Source organism: Stegodyphus dumicola, chromosome 1 (genome assembly GCF_044657685.1).
Source record: "Stegodyphus dumicola isolate Sdum_Otavi_A_Nest chromosome 1, ASM4465768v1".
In the NCBI taxonomy this organism is placed as follows: Eukaryota; Metazoa; Arthropoda; class Arachnida; order Araneae; family Eresidae; genus Stegodyphus; species Stegodyphus dumicola.
The window spans coordinates 151,316,284-151,343,786 of record NC_140768.1 but is presented as its reverse complement, the minus strand read 5'-3'; the positions used below and the strand labels follow the sequence as shown (position 1 = coordinate 151,343,786).

Genomic DNA, 27,503 nt, shown 5'->3' with positions numbered 1-27,503 from the left:
GACTTGTCACTACTTTCAAACATCCCAAAATTTCACCATCCAAAACATCTTTTGAAGTCTGTGTACACGCACTAGGTATTAAACAGAATGTGGAATGTAGTGGAAGTTTTTAACCCATTCACAATTCTTTGACCAATAAAACGACGTGCACCGGTCTCTACTTGTGCAGATCAAAGGTTACGCCAATAAAAAGAAAGGGGAGAAAAGCTATTTCCTGAAGTATGATTCACCATCTGATTCTCCACACAAGGAAGAACAAGTTTTTTATTTAGTTTAATCTTTGATATGGGGGGGGGGAATGCACATTTGTTTAAAAAAAAGCACTAAAAAACAAAAACTAAGTGCTTTAGAGAAAAAGTAAGCACCTATAAGGGTGGGTCTTTATAATTTATTTTCAAATATAAGGACTTATAAGCATTTGCAAGGACAGCTATAAACCTTGTCTATAGAATGCTGGGGCAAAGAGTGAAATGTTTGATCATTTCATGCAATGCCAGCCAATTTTCGGCAAACTACAAAATGCCTGGGTTTTCTATCGAATGCTGGATTTCATACTTTGTCAGTACCATATACATGTAAAAAATCCCCCTAACCCTAAAATGACTGAAAACAGGTAAAAGCAAAACATTCACTACAGCTTTTCAGTCTTCACTATAGCACTTTAAACATACTTACACTTACACTTTTTACATACTTATACCATAGCTGAAATCACTTTTAACAATGGAAGCACTGGTTTTGTCAGCTGCTTCTCAGAATTTAAAAGCTGGGTCAGGGTCAAGCATATATAATATGGAACTGTTACTTTTCAGATGCAGAAAATTCAAAGTTCTTACAGTTCTATGAATAAGTGTATTATAATAGTGCAAATGCAGCTCTCAATGACCAATTTCTGGATCTTATTTGCCTACTATCAGCTGAGTAGTATGTACTATTGACCACTAGCAGTTTGACTTGGGTTCTATAGCAAAAAGGCTAGCTACATGGAAGTTTTTATGGTTTTCCTTATGTGTAATGTGAATACAAAACACTTTTAAAAAGCCTGCTTTAAAGACATGCCAACTTTTAACTTTCCTTCTAAGTTAGAACCAAAATAACTCAATCCTGGATCTCATTCCAGAACTTTTACAAAACCCTGCTGGTCAGCAAATGCATACCATTTTATTAAAAATGCAGTTTATGGTGTGAGTTACAAGTTGAGCACTTTTAGAACCAAATATTTTAATTATTCAAATTATTCATTGTTTTGTTGGTTCTATTTTTTTCTCATGATTGTGTCTAAAATTAACAAAGTTCCAAAGCACCTGTTTCATTAATATAACCTATAAAATTTTTACCATCATCTTAAAGTAGGTGTATTTTTAAGCATATCTGCAAAAAATTAGACTTTTTTATTCAAAATTTTCTAAGATATACACGAATTTACATATTTTCACGTTTTGAAATTTGGCATCTTTTTTTTAGCGATAATAACGCCAAATGTGGTTTATGGATTTTTGTTACAGTGAATTGCCACAGCTATTTTTAACCTTAAATTTCAAGTAAAATTTTACGGAGAATTAATTATATGAAATTTTCCCCTCAATGATGCGTAATAAATATTTATTAATACTATATGAAAAGCTATTTTTTTTAAAATTACAGATGATAATATTCAAATTTTTAACTATTTTTTTTTTATTTCTCTCTTTCTTCCTTATTTTTAAAAAAATAAGAGTAAATTTTTAACTTCAGCGTTTTATTGCCTGCTGCTTTAATTTAACTTTGTTTAAATCGAATTGTCTATAACTGGGAGTTTTCGCTTGATGTTTATTTGAATTATATGAAAATATTTTATGACATTAACTGCATAATTTATTTCTAAAGAAACTGTTGCTTATGAAGTAGCTGAAAGAGCGGCTGATACTATCATCCATATTTTTAAAGCACAGTATATTTTTATAGAAGCCAAATTATGATATAAACATACAACCCTCTAGAGACTGAATTAACCCCTTAACTGCCGCGAGCGTATATATACGCCTTGCTCAGCCGATGCGTTAACTGCCCCGGGCATATATATACGCCCTTCCAAACTACTATCATTTGCTTTGCACTGCTACCCGTATCGCAAAGCATTTTAGGGATCTTTTTTATTATACTTAAATTTTTTTCATTATACTTTTACTCAAAACATTAAATTTTGTGCATTTATTTTTTTTATTCTTTATTTTGTGAACGTAAAACTTGCACTTATTTTCCTCCTAATACATCGTATAACTACGCGTGCCTGTGTGAAAAACCGTGGCACTGGGAAATGAATCTTGTACGTTTTCAGCGGCAGTTAAGGGGTTAATGGAAGTTCAATGGTTATGTAGAAATGATCTGCGATCTGCAGCTAATTAATGGCTGGATAAGTCAGCAGGTTCTGTGGACAAGTAAGAATAATTATATAAACGACACCCAACATTCTAGATTCAATTAACAACGAGGATACAATGTTTATTAAATGAATTTAAGAAGTTTTAAAACATAAAAAATAAACTAATTTTTTAACCTAAAATGTATTTTTGTGAGTAGCGTATTTTCATTATATCCTTAAAATTCTAATTTAGAATGTAATTGTCAAGAAATGAATCCTAATCATCAGTAATATAATAAGTAATTATTACGGTTATTAAGAAATCCTTCTTATAAAGTAATTGCAAATATTTCAAAAAATTTTCTGTTTGAATAAAAATATTTTTAATTTTATATTAATCAAGATTGCACACGATATTATTTATTTACACTTTGATTCTTACCGTCAGCTCTAGTACAAGTTACAAATCAATTATATTTAATTAAGGATTGGATTGGATTGGATTGTTTAATTATGGCAAAGCACACGAGGGTTACCTGCCTAAAGGGAAGGATTCCTTCGTGGAGGACTTTCTAAGGGAAACTGGCTCGTATACACGTTCCACATGGGCAAAACCACAAAAACGCCCATGCACCCAGCCCGTTCGCGGGATTCGAAACTCAGACTGAACTACCAGTGTTCAGCGTCTTTACCACTTGGCCGCTGGTGGGCTATTTAATTAAGGAATGACCATTTAAGTTTAGAAACAGCGTACCATAACAGCAATTCAATTATTGGCACCGTATCTTTCATGTTACTCCCGATTGGCAAGCTACATGATTTTTAATGAGTATTCGGGTTTTGCTAGTAACTTCACTTGGAAATCGTGCTTAAATTAGGTTAGTTGGTTATTTAAACATAGAAAGAACATGGGAGCTATTTGATTAAGATGCTTTCATAGAGAACCTAGAAAACTATGAAAAACCATGCAGCCTGTGTTAGACTTCGCAACAATTAGTATTTAACAATCTTCAAATGCTAGGCAACTGGTGAGGCTCCAATTAAATATCCAATATATTTTATTTGTAAATATTTAAAATATTGTTGTATTCTTAGACACAAAAAGCAGAATTTAAGTTTTGTTAACTCGTTAGTAAAATACGAAGCCGTAGTGCAAATGAATATTCAATTTCTTTGGCAATAATTGTATTCACTTAATATTCTTGGAATATGAGCTAAAGAAGGAACATTCTCGGAAGATTAAAGAAGTGTTTAAATCCAGTGATATTAAGTTTTTCTTACAAGCTCAGGATCAAAACGATTCTGCAATTGCCTGAGCAGTTGACTTGTAAATGTCTGTGAATTAAGCAGATGACTTTTAATCTTACGTTTTCAGTCAGAAAACGTATTCCAAATGTTTTGTATTGCATGACAATGCATGTTTTCATTATTCAATAACCAGTCGAAGAACTGCTTGTGTTCCGAAAATAAGTATATGTATTCGATCGTCCTGCACGTTCTTCAAATTTGTCTTCTTGTGATTTTTTTTCTTTTCCAAAAACTAAAGTTGCCTCTCAAAGGAAAGTTTTTTGACATTGAAGAGACAAAAGGAGTATGACATCTACTTTTAGAGGCATGTCAAAAACAGATCTCTACAAGCATTCTCTTCCATTACATGTTGTGCAGTCAGAAAAAAAGTAGCATCAGCGTAAATTCTATAATCTATTTTTATTATACTCTGATTACTTTATTATCATACTGTGAATATATACTAAATCTTTTACTTCAGCTTAAGTAATTCAGAATTGTTGTCGCAGCTAGGACTTAGAAGATAAGTCAAATTAAATATTTCGGTAAGCCAATAAATTCAAGGTCGAAGTTTCAATATTTGATTTTCGGAGGGGGGGATTTTTTCAGTTTTGGTCCATTATCCTAAGTATATTTGCTTTGATTCTTTATTTTTCCATAAAAGCAAAAAATTTACGCATGGTATACATATAATGCATAGCTTCAAATTAAAATTTAATAATATACAGAGTGGTTATAATTAAAGTTCCACATTGAAACGGTCATAAAAGGAAAACTACTGGATCAAATGTTAACAAACTTGGTAATCGTGTAAAGGAGGTCATCGGAATTTATTTTACGCAAGAAAAGTTCGAAACCTCACCACCAGGGGGGAAATGGCGCTGTATGCAATATTGTTAAACGAAATATGGGTCGGAATCTAACTTAACCTTTTGTTACACAGGTTTAATACGTTGTATACCCTTAAGAAACTTTGAAGTAAGCAAATTACCATTTAAAGGCGTTAAATTCAATAAAAGTCGAGTGCGCCATCCGTGTAAGTGAGAAATTCGTCTGTGAAAACAATGAATTAGCGATTAGAAAATGTGAGATCGCAAATCACTCGCACAAGTGCCTACAATCTGGAAAACGTTTTCTTACAGATCGCCAATTTGTAATTTTTTAAGCCTGAATTCGGCCCTAAAACATGAACATACTGATTGAAAATTCTTTTAATCGATTTGGGCCAAAGAAATCCCTCATGTTATCTGTCTAGTTCCATTGCATTCTCCTACTGCATTCGATTGCATAGCAGTCATTCCACACCGTTTGGTGTTGAATAACAGTTAGTTTTATAACTGAACCATTTTTCTCTGAAGAGCAGTCGACGGCTGGACCACTGTGATTGCAGCTCACTTAGAGTCAATATTAAAATGTTTCGTTATACATGAACTGCAGTAACGTGGCATTCTAGATACTACGATTTTTATGCAGGGCTGCGCCCCACCTCACGTGTGTCGCACAGTTACTTAGGCAACATTTCACGAATGAACGTGTTATAGGCTGACAATTCCCCTCTTCTCAACAGACCTCAATCTCTGTGACTTTTGGCTATGGGATTATCTGAAAAGCACTGTTTATGGTGATAATCTAAACAATTTGGCAGAAATGAAAAATGTGATACACTGACATGTCAGTAACATTCCTCCTGATATGCTAAGAGCTGCTGTTGAGAATGCAGTAACAGGATTTAACTTGCTTTCGGAAAATGCTGGACGCTACATTGAACATGCTTTGTAACACGTTTCGGAAACTATTAAACACATTTTAAACAAATGTTTTCATGTCTTATTTCATTTACCAATATTGTATACAGCACCATTTTTCCACTGGTGGTGAGTTTCTAAACTCGTTTTTTTCCACGGAAAATAAATTCCCATAACCTCCTTTATACAATTTCCAAGTTTGATAATATTTGGTCCGGTAGTTTTCCTTTTATGACCACTTCAAATTGGAACTTTAATTATAACCACCATGTAAATTAAACTTTAAAAGTCTGACAGTTTGGTTCAAGTCCCAGCTTTTAAAAAAATATATTTAAATATAATATTTTATATTAATCTTCTTAGAAAGAATGTTTTAAGTAGCTAATTTTTCTCTCATGTTATAGATAGTATAAAAAAAACATGATCTTTAACATGATTTAGATTGCTTCAGCCGATATAAGATTCGGGTCACTCAGTGGTACAAAATAAACCCTGCTGGACTGTTTTATTTCTTTTTCATTTAGCAAAAAATCTTTTAATAAAAATATTTATATTAATATCCTTTGGACTTCTCTTTAAACTTTATTTATAGTTAAAATGACTAGAAAATGAAAAGCTGTCTTCAGCTGAAATGCAATTTATGTAATTGATATTTTAAAAAAATTGACAAGAATGCAAAATTTATGGACGTCTGGCAATCGAAAAATCTTAATTTTCTTGCATGAGCACTGAAAATAACTGTAGAAGGAAAGAAGAAAATTAGGGAGAAAAGTAAGCAGGGAAATTTGGCTGTGTAACAGCTTTACATATTGTAAGGATCTTAAGTTTTAATAACGTTTATTTTATTTTAAATCTTTACTATCACTTCTTATTTTCTACTTCCGGCCAGAATTATAAGCGTTAAGGTTTTTATGCAAAGTTTGTCTGGCGAACGCCAAGTATTTAAGTTGTGGTTTTTTGCCAAGCGAGAGAGAGGAAGCAGTGAGTCGAAGCAGGCCGCTTACCTTAGAAGTTACGCAGTTGCTTGTTGCCTTCCAGGCCAGAGGTTTTAATCCTCTTGATAAATTTTAAATGTATTGTAGTGTTCACAGTTCTCTGTACTACATACGCTTCCTGTTATTATAAGGCCAATCTTCCACGTTTATTATTTTAAAGTTAAATTAGAGTTTAGTTCTATTTTTATATTTTTACGTTAGACCCCAAGTAGTTGGTCTCTGTATTCCGAAGTACGGAAATTATTGTAAAGAGTGAAAAATAAAGGGTTTCGTATACCCTTCTTGTGTATCCTGTCTAATTCCCACAGTTATTGAACATAGCTTTAGTAAGCTCTCTGTTCCGAGTCAGGTCCTTGCATGTTCCCGAAGAAGGTAAGAAGGAACATTGACCCTGATAGTGGCGCCCAACGAAGAAGAATAACCATGGCCGAGTTTCAAGAAGAACCTGTGCTGCCTGCAGAAACGGCTCAGAATCCAGAAATGCCAGCTGCCGCCCTGGAAGGATTTGGTTACATCGTCCAGACCATGCGCGCTTCGATGAAACCAGAAGCAACATTTAATGGAAACTCACCGGTAACCAGTTTTTTGGAAAAATTGGATGACCACTTCATGCTCTACCCCGTGCACGAACTTCAAAAAGTTACCTTAGCTACCAGCGCTTTGAGAGGCCAAGCGCTTAACTGGTTCAAATGTATAGGCAGAAGTCTCTTGGGTCAAGCAGGAAGTCCCACCTATACTTACGAGAATTTCAAGACTGCCCTACTAAAAGCCTTCCCTGTTGTAAGGGATCGTGCGAAATTAGAAACGGAACTTTTCAGTATATATCAGCAAAGAATCGAAAATCTCTCAAGCTTTATTTTAAGAAAAATTCACGTCTTCAAACTCTCGTATGGAAACCGTCCGGATCCTGAAATAATTCAAGTGATTTTGCAGCGGTTACTGCCCCAAGTGCAAGACTTTATTGAATTAAGAAATCCGACTACACTGGAAAAGTTATTTGAGCTAGCAATCCAGTTTGAAAGTAGAAGAACGGCAGACGTCGAAAGAAGACGCCAATATCAACAGCGAAACCAATTTGGTGCGCCTAGACTACAGCAAACTCAAGCACACGGCTACGGAAGCAAAGCGAATCAGTGGGCAAGGAAACCCGAGCATTCAAAAACAGCCGGCGAACGTCGACAGTTCAATAGCAATCCAGGAAAAAAGTCTCAAGGCCAGGGAAAAAAGAAGGAAAGCACGGAAATGAAAAATAATTTAAACTAAAATGGATTTCTGCTGACGGGAGGGTGCGGAAATCCGAAGGCCACGAAAACCCCTTGTTGTGTAATTTGAAGAAAAAGGCTAGAGGGCGCTGTTGCTCGCTTAGTTGTAAGAGAATAAAGTTTGTTCATGTTGAAGACGGCGGCCTAAGAATACGCTCTGTATATAGTAATTAAAATATTGTTTAAAATGTAAAAGTGTTAAAATTAGTAAACCCACTGAACCACCATCATCTGATTTGGAGATGCACAAAATTATTAGATGGTGCATCGGCGTAAGGAATTAAGGCTTTGTGAAGATTTTAGGTGTTCGATCCAAGTGTTTCGATTTCAATGGATATTTCATACTCGAGGGACAATGGAATTCCAAATAAAGGTAGGGAAATCTTAAATTAATTATTTAGTGATTATTTGTAGTACATTAGTAAGTATTTATTATTGCTGTCGTGGGTGTATTTAAATTAAATAAAATGGAAGAGAAGTTAGATAGATTGAAACGTAAACGTTCCACATTGAGATTGTCTGTTACTAGGTTAATTAAAGTGATTGAAGATAAATTAAAAATTGAAGGAGAGGAAAATTTGATTAAAGAATTACGAGAATTCTTTGAATTATTAACCGAAAAGAAAAATAATTTGAGAACGCTTGATGATGAAATACAAGAGTTAATTGATGTTAACTTAATTGAAGAAGATTGTAATATAAGCGAAGAATACAATGACAAATGTATAATTGCTTGTAGTCAAATTAAGCAGTTTCTAGGTGCAGTTACCGCAGTACCGCCAGCGAGGAATCCCCAAAGTTTTGATTTAAACCAGTCTAGTGGTAATGGAATTTTGCATGTAAGTTACAGTTCTAGTGGGAGTAGTACGTTGAAATTACCAAAATTAATGATTGATAAATTTTGGGGAGACCCCAAACAATGGAATGAATTTTGGAATAGTTTCGAAAATTCGATACATAAAAACGAAACGCTTTCAAAAATACAAAAATTTGTATACTTAAAAACATTCTTAACGGGACAAGCTTCGAATGTTGTGTCAGGCTTTGAGTTAACAGAAAGTAATTATGATAGACGTGTAGCATTACTAAAGGACAGATATGGTCGAAAAGACCTGATCATTAATTCATTCATGAATAAAATTCTCAATTTAGAAGCTGTTAAAAATTCTGCTAACGTAAAGGCTTTACGTAAATTATATGACGAATTAGAAGTTTCGATTCGTAATTTGGAAACTTTAGAAGTAACTTCTGGCTGATATGGACATTTATTAATTCCAATATTATTAAAATTAATTCCGGACGATTTAGTTTTGGAATTTAATCGGCAAAGACGATCGAAAGATAAAGTTGAAGTTTCGGAATTAACACAATTTTTTAAAATGGAAATAGAATGCAGGGAAGTTTCAAATCTAGTATTAAGCGAAAGGAAAAATCCTGTGCCTCCGCGAGTCGATCAATCAAAATATGAAACTAGAAAATATGTAAAAAATACACCCACGGCTGCATTTCATACTGCAGTTAACCGAAAATGCATCTTTTGTGATAATTTGCACGAGTCATTTAAATGCGAAGTGAATGTTTCTGATAAATTAAAGAAACTAAGATCCGAAAACCACTGCTTTTCTTGTTTTAAAAAATTCCATAGATCAGAAAGGTGCAGAAATAAAACTAAATGTAATAAATGTGGCGGTATGTATCACAATGAATCGATTTGTACTAATAAATCCCTTGTAAACAAAAATTCGGAACAAGGTTATTCCGAAAATGCAACTGAATCTCTGACTTTGAATTCTGAGGAAAGAAATAAAGTTCAAAACTTAAAATTGATTGCTTCTGTTCCTCAAGGTGATAATAATAATGACTGTAATGCCAGGGAAATATTATTACAAACTTGTACAGTTTATGCTTTATGCTTGTTCTAAGTATAAATCAAAATTAACTAGATTAATTCTTGATCAAGGCAGTCACAGATCCTTTATAACGAAAAAGTTGGCCGACCATTTAAAACTTACTCCAATCCGTTATGAAAGACTTTCTGTTTATTCATTTGGTGCGACGAAGGCAATGAATCATTCCTATCCGGTCGTTGAAATCGAAATTCAGAATTGGAAACAAAATAATAAAATAAAAATTGAATGTTTGATCTCGGATGTTATTTCCTCGGCGTCCATCAGTGTGCCTAGTAAACAAATTGCAGACTTCATGGAGCATATGAGGTTGCAGATCGCCGATTGCGCAAGAAAAAATAACATAGATGTTGAGATATTAATTGGAGGGGATGAATTCTGGAATGTAGTTTATTCTGAAAGAATTAAAATATCTGAAGGGTTGTATGTAGTCAGTTCTGTGTTTGGTTGGGTTGCCGCAGGAATCGAGAAAAATAAAACAAACAAAAATTGTTCTGAAAATTTAGCGGTAATGACAAACACTGTTGTGTTGAAAGATTTAAAAGGTTTTTGGGAATTAGAACATATGGGAATTAATGATTCTGATGATTATTCCGATATTGACTGCGAAATAGTAGACCAGTTTGAAAGAAATTTGCAGTTTAAAAACGGAAGATATGAGGCAAATTTAATCTGGAAATACAGTCCGAATAATTTAGGAAATAATTTTGAGGTAGCTAAGAAACGATTCGCAAACCTTCACAATAAACTAAGTAAAACTCCGGAGATTTTTCAGGAATATAAAAATATAATTGAGAACCAGATATTAGAAGGAATTGTGGAGGAATGTCCAAATAATGATACAAATTTGGGATATTTTATGCCTCACCGAGCAGTGACACGACCTAGTGAAACTACTAAGGTAAGAATTGTGTACGATGCTAGCTCAAGGACAGAGGACACGAATTCGTTAAATGACTGCCTTGAATCGGGACCTAATCTAAATCCAAATATACTAGACATTATGTTAAATTTTCGTAAGTTTAAGATAGCGTTTTGTGGAGACGTTGAAAAAGCCTTTTTGATGATAGGAATTGCTGAAGGTGATAGAAAATTTCTAAAATTTCTTTGGTTTAATGAAAATAATGACTCCTTTAAGATTATGCAAATGTGTCGCGTAGCTTTCGGTTTGACTATATCTCCTTTCATTTTGGCCGCCACTATAAAATATCACATTCGAAAATATAAAGATAAAATGCCGGACAGTTTCCAAATGTTAAATTCTTCTGTCTATGTCGATGACCTATATTTTGGAGCAGGAACGGTTGAAGATGCATATCGGTTATCTGTAGATGCGGTTAATATATTTAAGGATGCTGGGATGAATTTCAGAAAATTAAGAACTAATTCTAAAGCATTAAACGATTTATGGGTCTCAGATGGGATTAAGGAATCAGACAACAAATTAACTAGTGAATCGAATTTCTTAGGCATGATTTGGAATTCCATTGAAGACGATATAAAGTTAAATTTAAAAAAAATTAATTGACTTTTCTACTGGAAACGATTTTGCTACAAAAAGGAAACTTTTGCAAAGCATTGCCCAAATATACGATCCATTTGGATTTATTGCACCCTTTGTTATTCGGGCAAAAATTATTATGCAAGAAATCTGGTGTTCCGGTTCTGACTGGGATGAGGTCCTTCCTGCAAAGATTAAGGACAAATTCAACATTTGGCGGGAGGAACTTAATGATTTAACTGAAATATCGATACAGAGAAATTTCTTTGATGACGATCCAATGAATATAAGCCTTCACCTATTTTCGGACGCTAGTCCTAAAGCATATGGAGCCATCGCATATTTCAGATATTGTACGAGTGATTCTAAAATTAAAACTTCCTTTATCATGTCGAAATGCAGAGTTGCACCTTTAAGAGCAATCACGCTTCCTCGTTTAGAGTTAATGGGAGCACTCATGGCTGCTCGAATGTATAAATATTTGAAAAAATTGTTTGGTGATTTAATTGAGGATGTTTATTTTTGGAGTGATTCCGAAATCGCCATTACTTGGATTAAAGGTTCGCCAAATAATTGGAAACCATTTATCGCCAATCGTGTTACAGAAATACACAGTATATGCAACAAAAATTTGTGGAACCATTGCGAAGGGAAACAAAATCCTTCCGATTTACTAACTCGAGGAATTAGTGCTCAGTCACTAATTAAGAATGATTTGTGGTGGCATGGGCCACACTGGTTACGTTTTCCTATTGAAAACTTTCCAAAACAAAAGAAATTAAAACCAAATTCAGAATCGTTGGAGTTAAGAAAAAGTATTATTTTGACTACACCTGTAATTAACAATGAATCCCCAATTTTGCATATAGAAAAATTCAGTTCTTTAGGAAAATTACTTCGAATTACTGCCTATGTATTTAGATTTATTGGGAGGCTTCAGAAAAGGTCTACAGGGAATGGACCTTTAAGTGCTTTTGAGATTAAAGCAGCTGAACATTATTGGCTAAAAAATTACGCAACGAGAATCGTATCAAGCAGAAATAATTAAGTTATCAAATAAAAAATCAATTCTTGATTCTTCCATCTACTCCCTTAATCCAAGGCTTGATGAGGAGGGAATTCTTCGGTTGAAAGGTCGCATTCAATTCGCAGACTGTCACGAGAATTTAAAACATCCTATTCTATTACCCTCAAAATGCAAGTTTACCGAATTGATCATCACGGACTCGCATGAAAGGGTATTCCATGCTGGAGTTAATTCGACAGTAACTCAGATCAGAGACAAATATTGGATCATTAAGGGAAGACAGCGTGTTAAGACTATCATCAGCAAATGTGTGATATGCAAACGATATAGTGCTCGTCCTGGGGTACAGGACATCGCTCCACTTCCTCCAGACAGAATCCAAGAGTCGCCTCCATTTGCTGTGACCGGGTTGGACTTCGCCGGTCCATTTTTTACGAAAGACAGGCAAGGTAAAGTTTACATGCTGTTGTTAACGTGTGCGGTCACTCGTGCCTTACATATAGAGATAGTAACTGATCTCAGCACTGAAAGTTTTTTGCTAGCTTTCCGAAGATTTTTAGCTCGCCGAGGACTGTGTACCACCGTGTACTCCGATAATGCCAAGACTTTTAAAAGAGCTGATAAAGAACTAAAACATATTTTTAAAACTTTGAGTGATTCATCTGTGAAAGAATTATTTTCTGCTAGAGGCATAAATTGGAAATTTATTATTGAGAGGGGTCCATGGTGAGGAGGGTTTTGGGAGCGTATGGTACGAACCATAAAATCCAGCTTATGCAAAATTATTGGTCGAGCATCCCTTACTGTGAAAGAGCTTGAAATCCAGGCAATGATTAATTGTAGACCAATTACCTACGTGTTTACCGATCCCAATGAACCTTCTTCACTAACGCCCTCTTAATTTCTGGTTGGTAGACGATTACTATCTCTGCCCTGCTAATCAATTAACATCCCAGAAATCTCTGGACAATAGGGCAAATTTTGGAATTAATGCCAGGCAGAGATGGTAAAATAAGATCTTGCATAATTAAAACACCTACTGGTACCTTAAAAAGGCCTATACAATTGTTATATAATATGGAACTTAACTAATGTTTGTATTTTGTATTTTTAGGTTTGATTCTCCTGACCTTGCTGATAGGTATTATTTAATGTTTTGTAAAATTCTATGTGCTTATAATTATGTATGCATGTTTGTTATATTTAACCATTTCTCCAGGATTTATTGTTGAAATATTAATTGTATATTCTAGAATATATTATTGAAAGATGAACTCTCCACCGAGTTCAGGTGGGGAGTGTTGTGTAATTTGAAGAAAAAGGCTAGAGGGCGCTGTTGCTCGCTTAGTTGTAAGAGAATAAAGTTTGTTCATGTTGAAGGCGGCGGCCTAAGAATACGCTCTGTATATAGTAATTAAAATATTGTTTAAAATGTAAAAGTGTTAAAATTAGTAAACCCACTGAACCACCATCATCTGATTTGGAGATGCACAAAATTATTAGACCCCTCTTCCTACAAGTTAAATACAGTAATGGTGAAAAATATGACTCTTCCGAAGATTGAAGTCTTGGTGAATAATATCCCAGCCACCGCACTCCTGGATACCGGCGCGCAGTGTTCCTGTGTGGCAGAAGATTTTTTTAGGAAGTATTTTCGGAAATACCACATATATAATTCGGATAATACGACAGTGTTAGCGGCACAAGGAGAACTATGTAAGTGTATAGGTAAAGTACCGCTATATGTCCGTATCAAGGACGAACAAGTAAAGGTGATGTTTTTTATAGTAAAGAATCTGCAAGCACATATAATCTTGGGAATATATTTTCTTTCAGACGCACAAGCAACGCTTGATTTTAATGAAGCGTCCCTTAAGCTGACAATGAAACCAGTTCGTGCAGAAAAGGCTGAACCGCCGATGTTAAAACTTGACCACCTGCCTAATGACGAGCAAGGAAGAATTCGACAAGTGGTAAGTGAATTTGCTTTCTTATTTAGTGATATTCCAGGATTTACTCAGGTTACTAACCATAGTATTGACATCGGACATGCAATGCCAGTTCGTCAAAAACCATACAGGTATGATAAGAATAAGCAAAAAATTATAGAATGGCATATTACCGATATGCTACGTAAAAAGATCATAACGCCCATCTCAAGTAGTTATGCTAGCCCGGTGGTTTTATGTAAGAAAAATAATGACTATCCTTTGACGCATCCAAAAAGGTGGAGATTCGCTATTGATTACCGTAAATTAAACTCCATAACTAAATATCCGGTATATCCGTTACCGATCATAGAAGAAATTTTAAGGAACATAAAATCAACCAAATTTATGACGACTTTAGACTTAATGACTGGTTATTTTCAAATAGGGGTGAGGCCTGAGGATGTGCCTAAGACTGCTTTTATAACCAAGTCTGGCACTTATGCATTTTTGCATATGCCGTTTGGCCTTTCAGGGGCCCCGGCAACATTTCAGCGATGCATGGACATTGTGTTAAGACCTGTTCTTGGAAAGTCCACATTTATCTATTTAGACGATATCATTATTACTAGTGATAATCTCGACCAACATGTACAGGATTTAAGACAGGTATTTTCTTTATTAAATGAGGCCGGTCTAAAAGTTAATGTCGAAAAGTGCAAATTTGCAGCCCCTGAATTGAAATATTTAGGTTACAAGATATCTCAGAAAGGAATAGAGACAGATGAATCAAAAATAATCGCTGTACAAAAGTATCGGACTCCAAACACGGCAAAGAAGCTCTCTTCTTTTCTAGGACTTTGTTCATATTATAGGTCCTTTATAAAAGATTTTGCAGCTATCGCTGAGCCATTGTTAAAATTAAAAAGGAAAAAGGCAAGATTCTCGTGGACAGCCGAAGCCAATAGTGCTTTCGAAAAATTAACACAAGCATTAACGCAAGCCCCTGTGTTGAAATTTCCTGAAAAGGATGAGAATTTAGAAATTTCAGCGGATGCTTCGGATTATGCGGTAGGAGCGGTACTTTCGCAAAATCAGCAGTCCGTGGCATTTTTTAGCCGAACTTTAAATCAAACACAAAGAAACTATTCTGCGACTGAGAGAGAGGCACTTGCAGTTCTATTAGCAGTGCAAAAGTTCCGAGTCTATTTTGGAAAGGCGCCAATAACAGTGTACTCTGATCATGCAGCGGTAACTAGATAGTACTCAGGGAAAAATTTATCCCCAAGGTTAATAAGATGGGCACTCAAGCTGCAAGAATATAATCTGGTAATCAAGCATACCCCCGGAAAGGAAAATATCGTACCAGATGCCCTATCAAGAATTAAAATAGATGAACAAGGTAATACCGTAAAGGTGGCAATGCTCACAGCATGTACAATAAATTCCCGAAAAACTGTAATAACCGAACTGGGTAAGGATCCTGAGTTTGGAAGCATTTATGAGTATTTAAAGGATCCTGAAAATTTTAGCCACCAAGATATTGTGGCGATAAGAAATAGGGCGGCCCATTACGAACTAATAGATGGTCTATTATTCTATACAAAAACTACGAATTCCAACAACGAATTTCGACCTGTTATCCCAGCTAGTCTTAGATTAAATATCCTGCAGGAGCTCCATGACAGCCCTTTAGCTTCTCATGCTGGTATACGAAAAACTATCCAACGCGTACGCGAGGCAGTCTACTTTCCTGAACTGCAAAAAAAAACAAGGGCGTATGTCCAGTCCTGCCCAACATGTCAAGCAGTTAATTATATTAATTTCCGCCCGGCCGGGTTTCTAAATAGTATTAAATCCGAATTTCCAAATGAAAAAATTGGCATCGATTTATTGGGCCCTTTCCCAAAAAGTCAGTTAAATAAAAGTCGCTATCTCCTTGTTATGGCTGATCATTTTAGTAAATGGACCGACCCTCCGCGAAATTAGTTACTGATTCTATTTTAAATAAATATATTTTAAAATACGGGGCGCCCCTAAAAGTTATATCGGATAATGGTCCTCAATTTGTAAGTAATATATTTGAAGACATGTGCCAAAAACTGGGCATACGTCATTTAAAAATGGTCCCGTATCGGCCGCAATCAAATATAGCGGAACGGGTCAACAGAAATATAGTGAAAATTATCCGTAGTTATGTTAAAAATTTTCATAAAAGCTGGGATAACTATGTCAATGAATTTGCTTTCGCCCTTAGGACCGCAAAACATGATACAACGGGCAAAACTCCTGCTGAGTTATTTCTAGGCAGAAAGATTATAACACCGTTAGATAAATTATTTTATGTGCAACAAAGAGCCCCAGAATTTAAAATGGGTGATATAGAAAAACTAATAAAAGAAGCAAAAAAGAATACGGAAGTAGGACAAAGAAAACAGAAGCTATATTATGATTTGAAACGACGGGGAGTAACTTATAAAGTAGGGGATGAAGTTTTAAAAATTAAGCATTCACTTTCTTCAGCACCAGAAGATAAAACTGCCAAATTTTTTCCACGATTTGAAGGACCATATGTTATAGAAAAAATAACTCACGCTGTTGTAGTGTTAAAAGCCAGAAATGGTGAAACCTGCTCCGCAAACATTGATCAAATCAAACCCTACTTTGATCATAATAAAATACAAATATTTTCAGATCTTTTGCAGGATCCGGCACGGCAGACACCGCAGGCACAAGCTCCAGAGGTGGAAAAACAACAAGTACAAGGGCAAGCCAATGAGAGACAGAAGCAAGTGAAAAGAAAATTGCCCCGCGAAAAAATTGAAGGTAACAAGAAAAAGAAGCCGTTTCACTGTCCAGAAAAGAGAGTTCACGAACACCCCCAGAATGAAGAAGGGAGAAGGACGACGTATGTGAAGAGAACCAGGAGAAATGACGGCAACTATAACCCGACTCTAAAACGGAAGATCTACTCATCCGACAGGACTCTCCGCAGCAAATGTTGCCGAACTGCGGAAGGGCCATCAACGGCGGAGGAAAAGTTACAAGGAAAATTTGAACGGCCAGCAACGAGGTCCAAGCAGGCACACGAAAGAAGTTTCCCGGTTCCGCCAAGACCACAAGCAGAGGAGAAAAAGAAGGTATTCAAGGGTGACCGAACTGGTGAAAAAAGGAAGCTTCCAGAGGAAGGCACTGAAGGGCGAGCCCATACAAGAAGGAGGATAAATCAAACAACTATCTGCAATACCTTTAAGGACTGGGCCCAGAAAAGGATGTCCGAATATCACAAAGATAAGTAAAATTTTATGTTACTTTGCAAACATTAAGTTAATCTTTCATTCTTACTGCAAGTGGCAGATTTCAAGAAGTTTTACCTCATGCGAGGTCTACCTTTATCGCCAAAAGGGCGAGAAATGAGTTGTTACCGATTGTGGTATTATGTTTTTCAATTACTCGCGCGTAAAACTAAAGTTGATGTATAATAGCGTTGTGTAAAGACTTAAATATTGTAAAAAGTTATTGTATAAATTTTATTTAAAACATTCTAGCAAGAAAGAAGTTTTAGTCTGAAAGACTTTTTGAAATGTATTATTTCAATGTAGAAAGAATTGGCACTTGCTTTGAAAAGAATAGAAGTTAACAATGTACTACTAATGTATGTTTTCAAATGTGTAAAATTAACAGCATGTTGATATGTTCTTATATACATGTGAACTGTTATTTTAAATGTTAAGAAATAACCGTGATATGGTAAAAGTGAATGTTAAAATTTTTTTTATTCGTGTGACTGTAAAAAGACTAAAGCATGGCGAATATGTGTTAAACGTTGAATGATGTAGTTAGGCTCTCTGACGCTACACTTTAGAGTTAGAAACTTTTAGAATAGTTCCTCAGGGTTTAGAGTTGAAATTAGGGTGTGTTAAGAGGTCTTGTTATGTTGAATTTTAACACGTTAGTGTTTTGATTGTAGGAGGCAGTGTGGAACAGGTAGACAGAAACACATTCGTGTTTGGTGTTCTTTTACAACACATGTCAGAGAGCACGGGGAGAGATAATTAAAATAGTCATGAATGAAATAAGAATGTTAAGAGAAGTATAATTATACATGTTACTTGCCATTTCATTGTGTAACATTTCATTAAACTAGTTCTCCTTCCAGATCTCTGGAAGGAACCAGATTTGAATAAGAGCTCCTGTTTGGATGCAGTACAGATGAAAAAAATTTGTGTATCCTGGGAGCTGCTGTTGTAAAAACAAATTTCTTTCTTTTAAATTTCTAGTTTCTAGCAAAAAAATATTTGTAAAAGATTGGCCTCGCGTTAGATTCTAGAGCTAAAAGTTTTCAACAAGGTCGTTTTAGACCTCAGTTTCAAACTAATTAACTCTGGCGGGAAGTATGTAAGGATCTTAAGTTTTACTAACGTTTATTTTATTTTGAATCTTTACTATCACTTCTTATTTTCTACTTCCGGCCAGAATTATAAGCGTTAAGGTTTTTATGCAAAGTTTGTCTGGTGAACGCCATGTATTTAAGTGTGGTTTTTTGTCAAGCGAGAGAGAGGAAGCAGTGAGTCGAAGCAGGCCGCTTACCTTAGAAGTTACGCAGTTGCTTGTTGCCTTCCAGGCCAGAGGTTTTAATCCTCTTGATAAATTTTAAACGTATTGTAGTGTTCACAGTTCTCTGTACTACATACGCTTCCTGTTATTATAAGGCCAATCTTCCACGTTTATTATTTTAAAGTTAAATTAGAGTTTAGTTCTATTTTTATATTTTTACGTTAGACCCCAAGTAGCAGGTCGGTGTATTCAGAAGTACGGAAGTTTTTGGAAATAGAGAAAAATAAAGCGTTTGTATACCCTTCTTGTGTATCCTGTCTACTTCCCACAGTTTTGAACATAGCTTTAGTAAGCTCTCTGTTCCGAGTCAGGTCCTTGCATGTTCCCGAAGAAGGTAAGAAGGAACATTGACCCTGATAATATTATTAAAATCTTGTAGTTTAAATAATTTAAATAGTTGAACATTAAGGTATTTGTGAATGGCAATTTTTGAAACCAGACTCGAGTGCCACGTGCGACTCTCGCACGAAGAATGTAATTTATTTTTAAATGTTAGAATATGTTTTTTTTTTGTTTGTATGTCACCATTTTTTTGAGTGTTAAATAAAAGTTATTGCTGTGTTCCATCATTGGAGTTGCTTCATATCGCCAAAGAAGTATCACAGTCTTAATTATTTTGGAGGCACCGACCGAGATCGAATAATTGTGCGTATTTTTATTTTATTAGTTTATCACTGAACATAATATTAGTGATACCAGATTATTACTTCCTGTTCATATAGAATTGCTTTATTTTATTAGTTCATCACTGAACGCAATATTAGTGATACCAGATTATTACTTCCTGTTAATAATAAATTGTCCTATTTTATTACCGTATTTGATATTATATTTAATATTCATTTTAGTTGTCCAGACGGTAGATATATATATTGCTCTATGTTATTATTCTTATTTTAATCACAATTAATGTGGTAGAGAGAATGAACTTCATATAATTTAAATGTTTCATTTTTGAGGTATACGTACTTAAGAAAGTGCATTTAATTTCGTGATTCCTGACTGCATTAATTAATTAAAGTAATTGAATTGAGCTATTTTGAGAAAATATAAAGAACACAGTGTTTGTTAATTTTAAACATAGAAACAATGTCCTACTTAGAAAGAGCACCTAAGGAAGATTTGCAAAATCTCGCGGCTGAACTGGGAGTTCATGTAACTGCAGATTTGAAAATAGTCGATTTAAAACAGAAAATTGTTGAAAGTAGAGATTACAATGAAGTCTTCGTCAAAGGAGTCTTAGACACAATAATAGAAGAACGGAAAGAGAGGGAGAAAAGAGAAGAACGGAAAGAGATGGAGGAAAGGGAAAGAGAAGAACGTAGGAGACGGGAAGAAGCAGAAGAACGGAGAAGGAACGAACAGTATGAATTAGAGAGATTAAGACTTGAAGCACAGACAAAGTCTCAAAATACCGGACAGATCCGACCGAAAATGGAGCTGCCTCACCTTATGCAGAAATTCGATGACAAGAAAGGAGATATCAGTCTATACTTGCTATTGTTTGAAAGGCAAGCAGAATGGGCTAAAATTGATAAAGAAGAATTTGTATCTCATTTACTAGGACTACTTCCTTACGAAGTAACACAGTTAATAGCTAGAGAACCCTCCGATAAAGCTAAAGACTATGAGCACGTGAAGAATTTATTGTTAAGACGGTTTAAACTAAGCCCGGAAAAGTTTAGGCAGAAATTTATGAAACATCAAAAGAGTACCGAATCCACATGGGTGGATTTCAATTATGAAATAGAAAATTATTGCAAAGAATGGGTGACTGGTCTAGGAGTTAAGACTTTAGATCAGTTGCTAGATTTGATGGTGATTGACCAACTTAAACGTCGAGTTCCTCCTGAAATTCGAGATCTTTTTCTTGATGAGTGGGTAGAGATGATTTCATCTAAAAAGTTAGCTGAAAAACTTGATGCCTATGAAAACGTTTCCGGAAACTTTCAAAAAAGACCTGTAGTGGATAGGCAGAAAGAAAGATACAATGCACTAACTCAAGGTAAATTGAGTTTAGATAATAAAAATAAAACTGAAAAAAAATTGTCATCAGGATTTAATTCGCAAAGCTGGTTTCATAGACCTAGAAGTCCACGTCTGGATGATAAATATGAAAAACGCCACAATGCTATCAGTGTGGGTCCTATCAACATTTAAGACCCCAATGTCCAAAACTTAAGAATAGTACTGAATCTCCTGCTAATCTTAACAGAATTAGTGCAAAACCAGAGGATAAATTTCTATTACTTTATACTAGTATGGGTTACGTAAATGGTCATAAAATTCCTATATTAAGGGATTCAGGTGCTAGTATTGATATAGTTTGTCGCAAATACATCACGTTGGAAATGCTGACAGGTGAAAATGTGTGGGTGCAACAACCATTAGATTTGAATCCAACCTGTTTACCATTGGCTGAGATCGAACTAAATTGCGATCTTGGGCGAGTAATAACTAAGGCTGCCTTTATTAGAAATGAACTCGACAAAGGAAGGTATTTATTAGGCAATCAAACTTTTGCACTGTTGAATAAACAAGGAAAGGAACCTGATAGTTGTCCTCACCAGGTTAATGCTGTCTCTACTAGAGCTCAAAAGAAAAGAGAAATAGCTGAAGAGAAGATCTTAGAACCGATGAAGGAAGAAAATAAAGCATCCAGAGATGTTTTTGAAGAAGAAGATAATTTACCGGAGCTAAATTTGGAAGATAAAACTCTCATGAAACTGGTTAACATTGACTCAGAAGAAATTGCACAACTTCATCTTGCTGATGAGGAACTGTCTAAAATCATCCAAGAAGTTAAAGAAGGTACATGCAAAAATGAGAACTATAGTCTGACAAGAAAAGAGCTTTTAGTTAAAAAAACGATGGATAAAATGGGCTTTGAAAGACAGCTTGTTGTTATACCAGAAAAACTCAAGCCGTCAATTATAAAGATGTGCCACGAAGGAACTTCTGGTCATTTGGGTGTCAAAAAGACCAAAGACAGACTTGCTAGATATTTTTACTGGACGAGGTGTTACAAAGAAACTGAAGATTTTGTAAGAACCTGTGATGCTTGTCAGCGAGCTGGAAAAGAAAATGACAAAAAGAATGCTCCAATGACATTAGTACCAGTAATTTCCGAAATATTCACTAAAATAAATGTCGATGCCGTTGGTCCGCTACCTACTTCAAAGACTGGAAAAAAATATATTATTACAGCTCTGTGTATGTCGTCCAAATATCCAGATGCTGTTGCGGTGACAGACATTTCTTCGCCATCTGTGATTGATGCTTTCTTACAGATTTTCAGTCGTATGGGTTTCCCAAAAGTGATCCAAACAGATCAGGGGACCTCTTTCGTCAGTGCTTTGACAGAGGAATCTTTGGAGCGTTTCGGCATTAAACATGTAAGAAGCTCTGTGTATCATCCGCAGAGTAATCCCGTTGAGCGATTCCATAGAACGCTAAAAAGGGTGTTAAGAGTCGTATGTATAGGAGCGACTTCGGATTGGGAGAATTATCTACCATCAGTTCTTTTTGCTCTCAGAACAGTCATACACGAAAGCACTGGTTTTACACCAGCAGAATTAGTTCATGGCAAAAACCTATGAACGCCAGTCACTTTACTTTATGAGCAGTGGCTAGAACCAATTGAAGAAAGTAATAATGTTGTCAGTTACGTTTTCGAAATTATTAATCGAATGAAGAAATGCCAAGAACTTGCCGTGGAAAACATGAAAGAAGCTCAACAACGGAGGAAAACATGGTACGATCGAAACAAAGTGAAAAGAGAATTTGCTAGAGGAGATTTAGTTCTTGTTTAATCAATGAATCGTCAAAATAAACTAGAAGTACAGTGGAAAGGACCTGGAAAAATAGAGCAAAAAATTTCAGAGACCAATTATATTGTAAGTTTCGAGGAACAAAATGAGCCAAATCAAGTATATCACATTAACATGCTTAAACCATATTACAAAAGACCAGAAATGATTAATATGATAACTGAACTGGAAGGAGACTTAGAAATGGACATTCTTCATTTACCTTCCAATCCAAGTATATTAAATTTCTCGGACATCATAGAGGAGAATGAACTCATGAAAAGGTTGAAATCCTAGCAAACAGAAGATTTACGAAAGATTTTATGGAAATATTCTGGTTGTTTTTCAAATAATCCTGGACTAACAAACTTAGTTTGTCACGATATTGAGCTATTAAATAACGAACCAATACAAATGAAGCCATACAGACTGTCACCCCGACAGACTGAAATTCTCAAAAGGGAAATCCAGAAAATGCTCGATCTTAAAATTATAGAGCCGGGAGAATCGGAATATACATCTTCCATGATTTTGATAGAATCTTCATCAAAGGATCCTCGGCCTTGTATTGATTATTGTAAACTCAATGCTGTTACTAAAACTGAATACTATCCTTTGCCTAATATTGAACAACGTATCGAAACTGTAGCAAAAGCAAAATATATTACCGTATTAGATTTAACTAGAGGCTACTGGTCAATTCCGTTAATAGAAAGAGCACAAAGATATGCAACATTTGTAACTAGTTTTGGAAGTTACAGGCCTCTACATTTACCCTTTGGATTAAAAAAATTCCCCATATTTTTTTAGCAAAGTTATCACTAAAGTCCTGGCTGGATGCGAAGGCTTCGCTGTACCATACCCGGATGACATTGCCATTTACTCAGAAAACTGGGAAGAGCACCTTAAAAACTTAACTTCTGTTCTAGAGAGAATACAGAAAGCAAATTTACGACTAAAACCATCAAAATGTAAATTTGCACAAGATCAAGTGAGATACCTAGGCCATGTTCTGGGACACGGACAACGAACCCCGGATGAAGTAAAGATCCTGGCTGTAAAGGAGTATCCTACACCTAAAACCAAAACAGAAGTACGTGCTTTCTTAGGACTGGTAGGGTATTATCGCCAGTACATACCGAGATTTTTGGAAATTGCTTCGACCTTCACGGACGCTTTGAAGGGAATAACAAAAAAAAAAAAAAAAAAAAGGAAATACAATGGTCTGAAATATGTGACAAAGCTTTTAAAAATTTAAAAGAGTTGCTATGCAAGAAACCAATTCTGTATGCTCCCGACTTTGATAAAAGGTTTATTATACAAACCGATGCCTCAGACAATGGCATGGGTATAGTACTATGCCAATTAGATGATGAACAACGTAAACATCCTATCTTGTATATAAGCAACAAATTTACTAAGTTTGAAAAGAATTGTTGTACTACTGTAAAGGAGTGCGCTGCTATCATCTACGCTATCAAGAAAGTGCATTTTTATCTGGATGGTCAGCAAGAATTCTTGATTCAAACTGATCATAATCCTTTGGTCTGGCTACAATCCAACGCCAAATGTAACTCTAGATTGATGCGCTGGGCACTCTCATTACAACCTTATAATTTTAAGGTCATTCATCGCAAAGGATCTTTGCACAAGAACGTAGATGTTCTGAGTAGAATTAAGTAATGTAATAACTCTTAGTGTATGTAACCACGTTCAGAATTTATTTTATTACTTAATGTATGCTCAACTGATGTATTTGAACGCTTTCCATTTTTTCTTTCTATTTAAATATGGTGTAAAAGTATTTGTTTAAAACTTAAAATTTTTGCCCTGAAATTTGAAAATTTATAAGAGAAATTACCTTTTCTCTTTAAGCATTTGAGCAAGCTGAGCTTATAAACTTTCGAATTTTACAGAACTTTTCCCTTTGGTGAAAGTCTCTACGTTGGGGGAGAAGTTGTAACAGCTTTACATATTATTAAAATCTTGTAGTTTATATAATTTAAATAGTTGAACATTAAGGTATTTGTGAATGGCAATGTTTGAGACCAGACTCGAGTGCCACGTGCGAGTCTCGCACGAAGAATGTAATTTATTTTTAAATGTTAGAATATGTTTTTTTTTTTCTTGTTTGTATGTCGCCATTTTTTTGAGTGTCAAATAAAAGTTATTGCTGTGTTCCATCATTGGAGTTGCTTCATATCGCCAAAGAAGTATCACAGCTGTCAGACATACCAAGATGTTTAAAAAAGTTGGACACTTTTGAATATATTTTCAGGCTACTTCAAAGAATTTAGATGTTTAAAGAGAAAACACTTGGACGTGTACACCAGCAAATACCATCAATTGAGCTTGTGTTAACATAAAAGACAAAAACGATATCATTACAGATTAAAGTGAAGAGCGACTGGTTTTAGACTATATGATTGTATAAATTTAATTACGTTATAAAACATCATATCGTATCATACATGGAGAATCCCATGATTTTCTCAGTCGAATTATTTGAAGATTCAGGAGTTTATCCAGTGATGTAGTGGATGTCACCTAAAGATGTTTCCCCCCCTGATGAAACAGCGGCCGAGCGGTAAATCGCTGACCACTGGTAGTTCGGTCCGAGGTTTGAATCCCGCGAACGGGCTGGCTGCATGGGCGTTTTCGTGGTTTTCCCCATGTGCAACGTGTATGCGAGCCAGTTTCCCTTAGAAAGTCCTCCACGAAGGCATCCCTCCCCTTAGGCAGATAGCCCTAGTGTGCTTTATCATAATTAAATAAACCAAAACCTCCTAATCAAATCTGTCTTTACTTTCATCTCATACCTTCAAAATGTTTAGCCTCTAAAGACCGATAAAGGCTCTGACCAAATACTTTTGTGAAGAACTTTCTAAGGAAAACCAGCTGGCATACACGGTACACATGAAAAAATCCACTATAACGCCCATGCAACCAGCCCGTTTACCGGGATTCGAACCCCAGAGTGAACGACCAGTGTTCAGTGACTTTACCGCTCGGACATTCGTGGGCTTTTATGGAATAGAAGGCAATAACTTTATTTAAAATGATTGTCAGAAATACCAAGACATTTCGAAAAGTTGGATGGTTTTTAATATAATTGTAGAATGCCTAAAGAAAAAGAGCAAGCATAAAGTGGACTGCCTGAAGAAAAAGAGAAGAAAACATAAATTTTTGCGTAAAATTTAGTATTTTATTTTTTTTAATTTAAAACCTTTTAATCTTATGATATTTGATTCTTGCGATTTCAAAAATAAAATATTTGACTAAAATATTAGTAACATTTTAAGAAACCAAATGTAGGATAAAATTGTATAAAGCAATGGGCACAATGATAAAATTGTTTAAAGCAGTGTAAGTAAGTCATCCTAAGTTAAAATGTTGGTTATACATCTCTCTTATTTATATATATATCTTTTCTGAACAGAACATTGAAAGACGTGTTAACTGTGCTTTACTGTACTTTTTCTTTTAATATATGCAGTTTTCAAATGCATCGTAGTCTGAGTTACAAAGTATTCTTCTGAAAGAAACGCAATTCAAATATATAAAATCAAATTCTGGAAAATTTATATTAATAAATATATTTAAAATGCTCAGTTCAAAGGAATAAATATAAAATTTTAAAACAATTATCTGAAGAGACAATGCAACACAAACAATTAAAATAAAAGTATAAAAATTTAAAAATTACCTAAAATAATAACTATGACGAAAAATATATATAAAGAAAACTATTTGAAAAAAAATAAATGCTGCAGCTTTACTTACGCAGTTCGAATAGGTAAATAGAAATTTTTAAAACAGTTATTCGGGAAAAAAAAAAAAAAAAAAAAAAAAAAAAAACATGCAACTTAAACAATTAAAATGAAATTCGAAAAAGAAAAAATTACTTAAAAGTAATAACAGTTGTAATTCAAAATATAATATAAAGAATATTATTTGGAAAAAAGGAACGATGCTGACTTTTTCCCCTCTCACGGGAAAGGAAACTAGGTTGCCATATATTAAGAAGTTCGCCAAGTGAACTATTCTTGGCGCAAACTGAAAAAAAAAGTGCCGACATAAATTTGTGAATTTCTCCATAAATTTCGCTCCAAATTTTACAAAATTTCATATGGAGGCGTAATTTGAGTTGAAGAATCGAAATATGTACAAAAATTGGTATGTTATTTCAGAAAAAGTCCGATTTTGTGTCAAAATAACTATGTTAGAATAGTGCTATATATAAATCTAATATATATCATAAGTTGTGCTTTCGAGACATGAAGAACGCAATTTGAATTTTGTCAATCGGCCCAGTAAAACGGGAGATATAGCACTGTCCCATTTCTTTTTTTTTCTTTTTTCTTTTTTTTTTTTTAGCAGTGTACCTAACCAATATGAAGACTAATTACCTTATATTCGACAATATTTCTATGTTCTACAAATTTCAACAATGTTTCTAGTTACTTAATTTTGAATAGTTGTTGATATTCCTTTTGGCAAAGAAGTAGTTCAGAGAAACATATTTTTCATTATTATTTGCCAATCCAAGTGTTCATTCAAATGGCACAATAAAAGACATTATGAAACGGTGCAACACCAAGGAGATTCGTACTTAAGTGAATTTATGTGACATTGAAAGAAAGGACATTTTTGCTATTGTTTTGTATTTTAGTATGTATTTCTAATGGCCAGAATAACTGGTGCAAATTTTAATGAATTTTTTAGCCAGATAATCTCAGAAGTTTGAGCTTGTAGTAATTTAGGTTTTAGTTGTGTTTTTTTAGTTGTATCTGTTGATTATCTAGTTACAGCAAGATTGATCTAAATAAAATAAAGAGCAAGAATCTAAATAAAGAGCAAGCTGTTTCTTCAAATTTCTACCAGAATCACTGTTGCAGCTTTGGCTAGCTCTGAATATCACCACATTGTTTGAATGCCATCATCACATCTTCAAAAATTCATATTTTGAAACATTTTAATGCAATCTTTCAAGCATAAAAACACTTCTGAGTTTTCTCACATGTAATAATGCAGACCTCTGCTTCGCAGAGGTCTGCATTATTATATGGCAGCCCATATGACAT

General features: G+C 34.7%; 1 protein-coding gene across 3 annotated transcripts in view; it reads right to left on the bottom strand.

Annotated features, from left to right (window-relative positions):
* LOC118195372 (proteasome activator complex subunit 4-like) overlaps positions 1-27,503 on the bottom strand; it is a 243,815-nt gene that overhangs the window by 24,881 nt on the left and 191,431 nt on the right. The gene's annotated exons all lie outside the window — the stretch shown is intronic.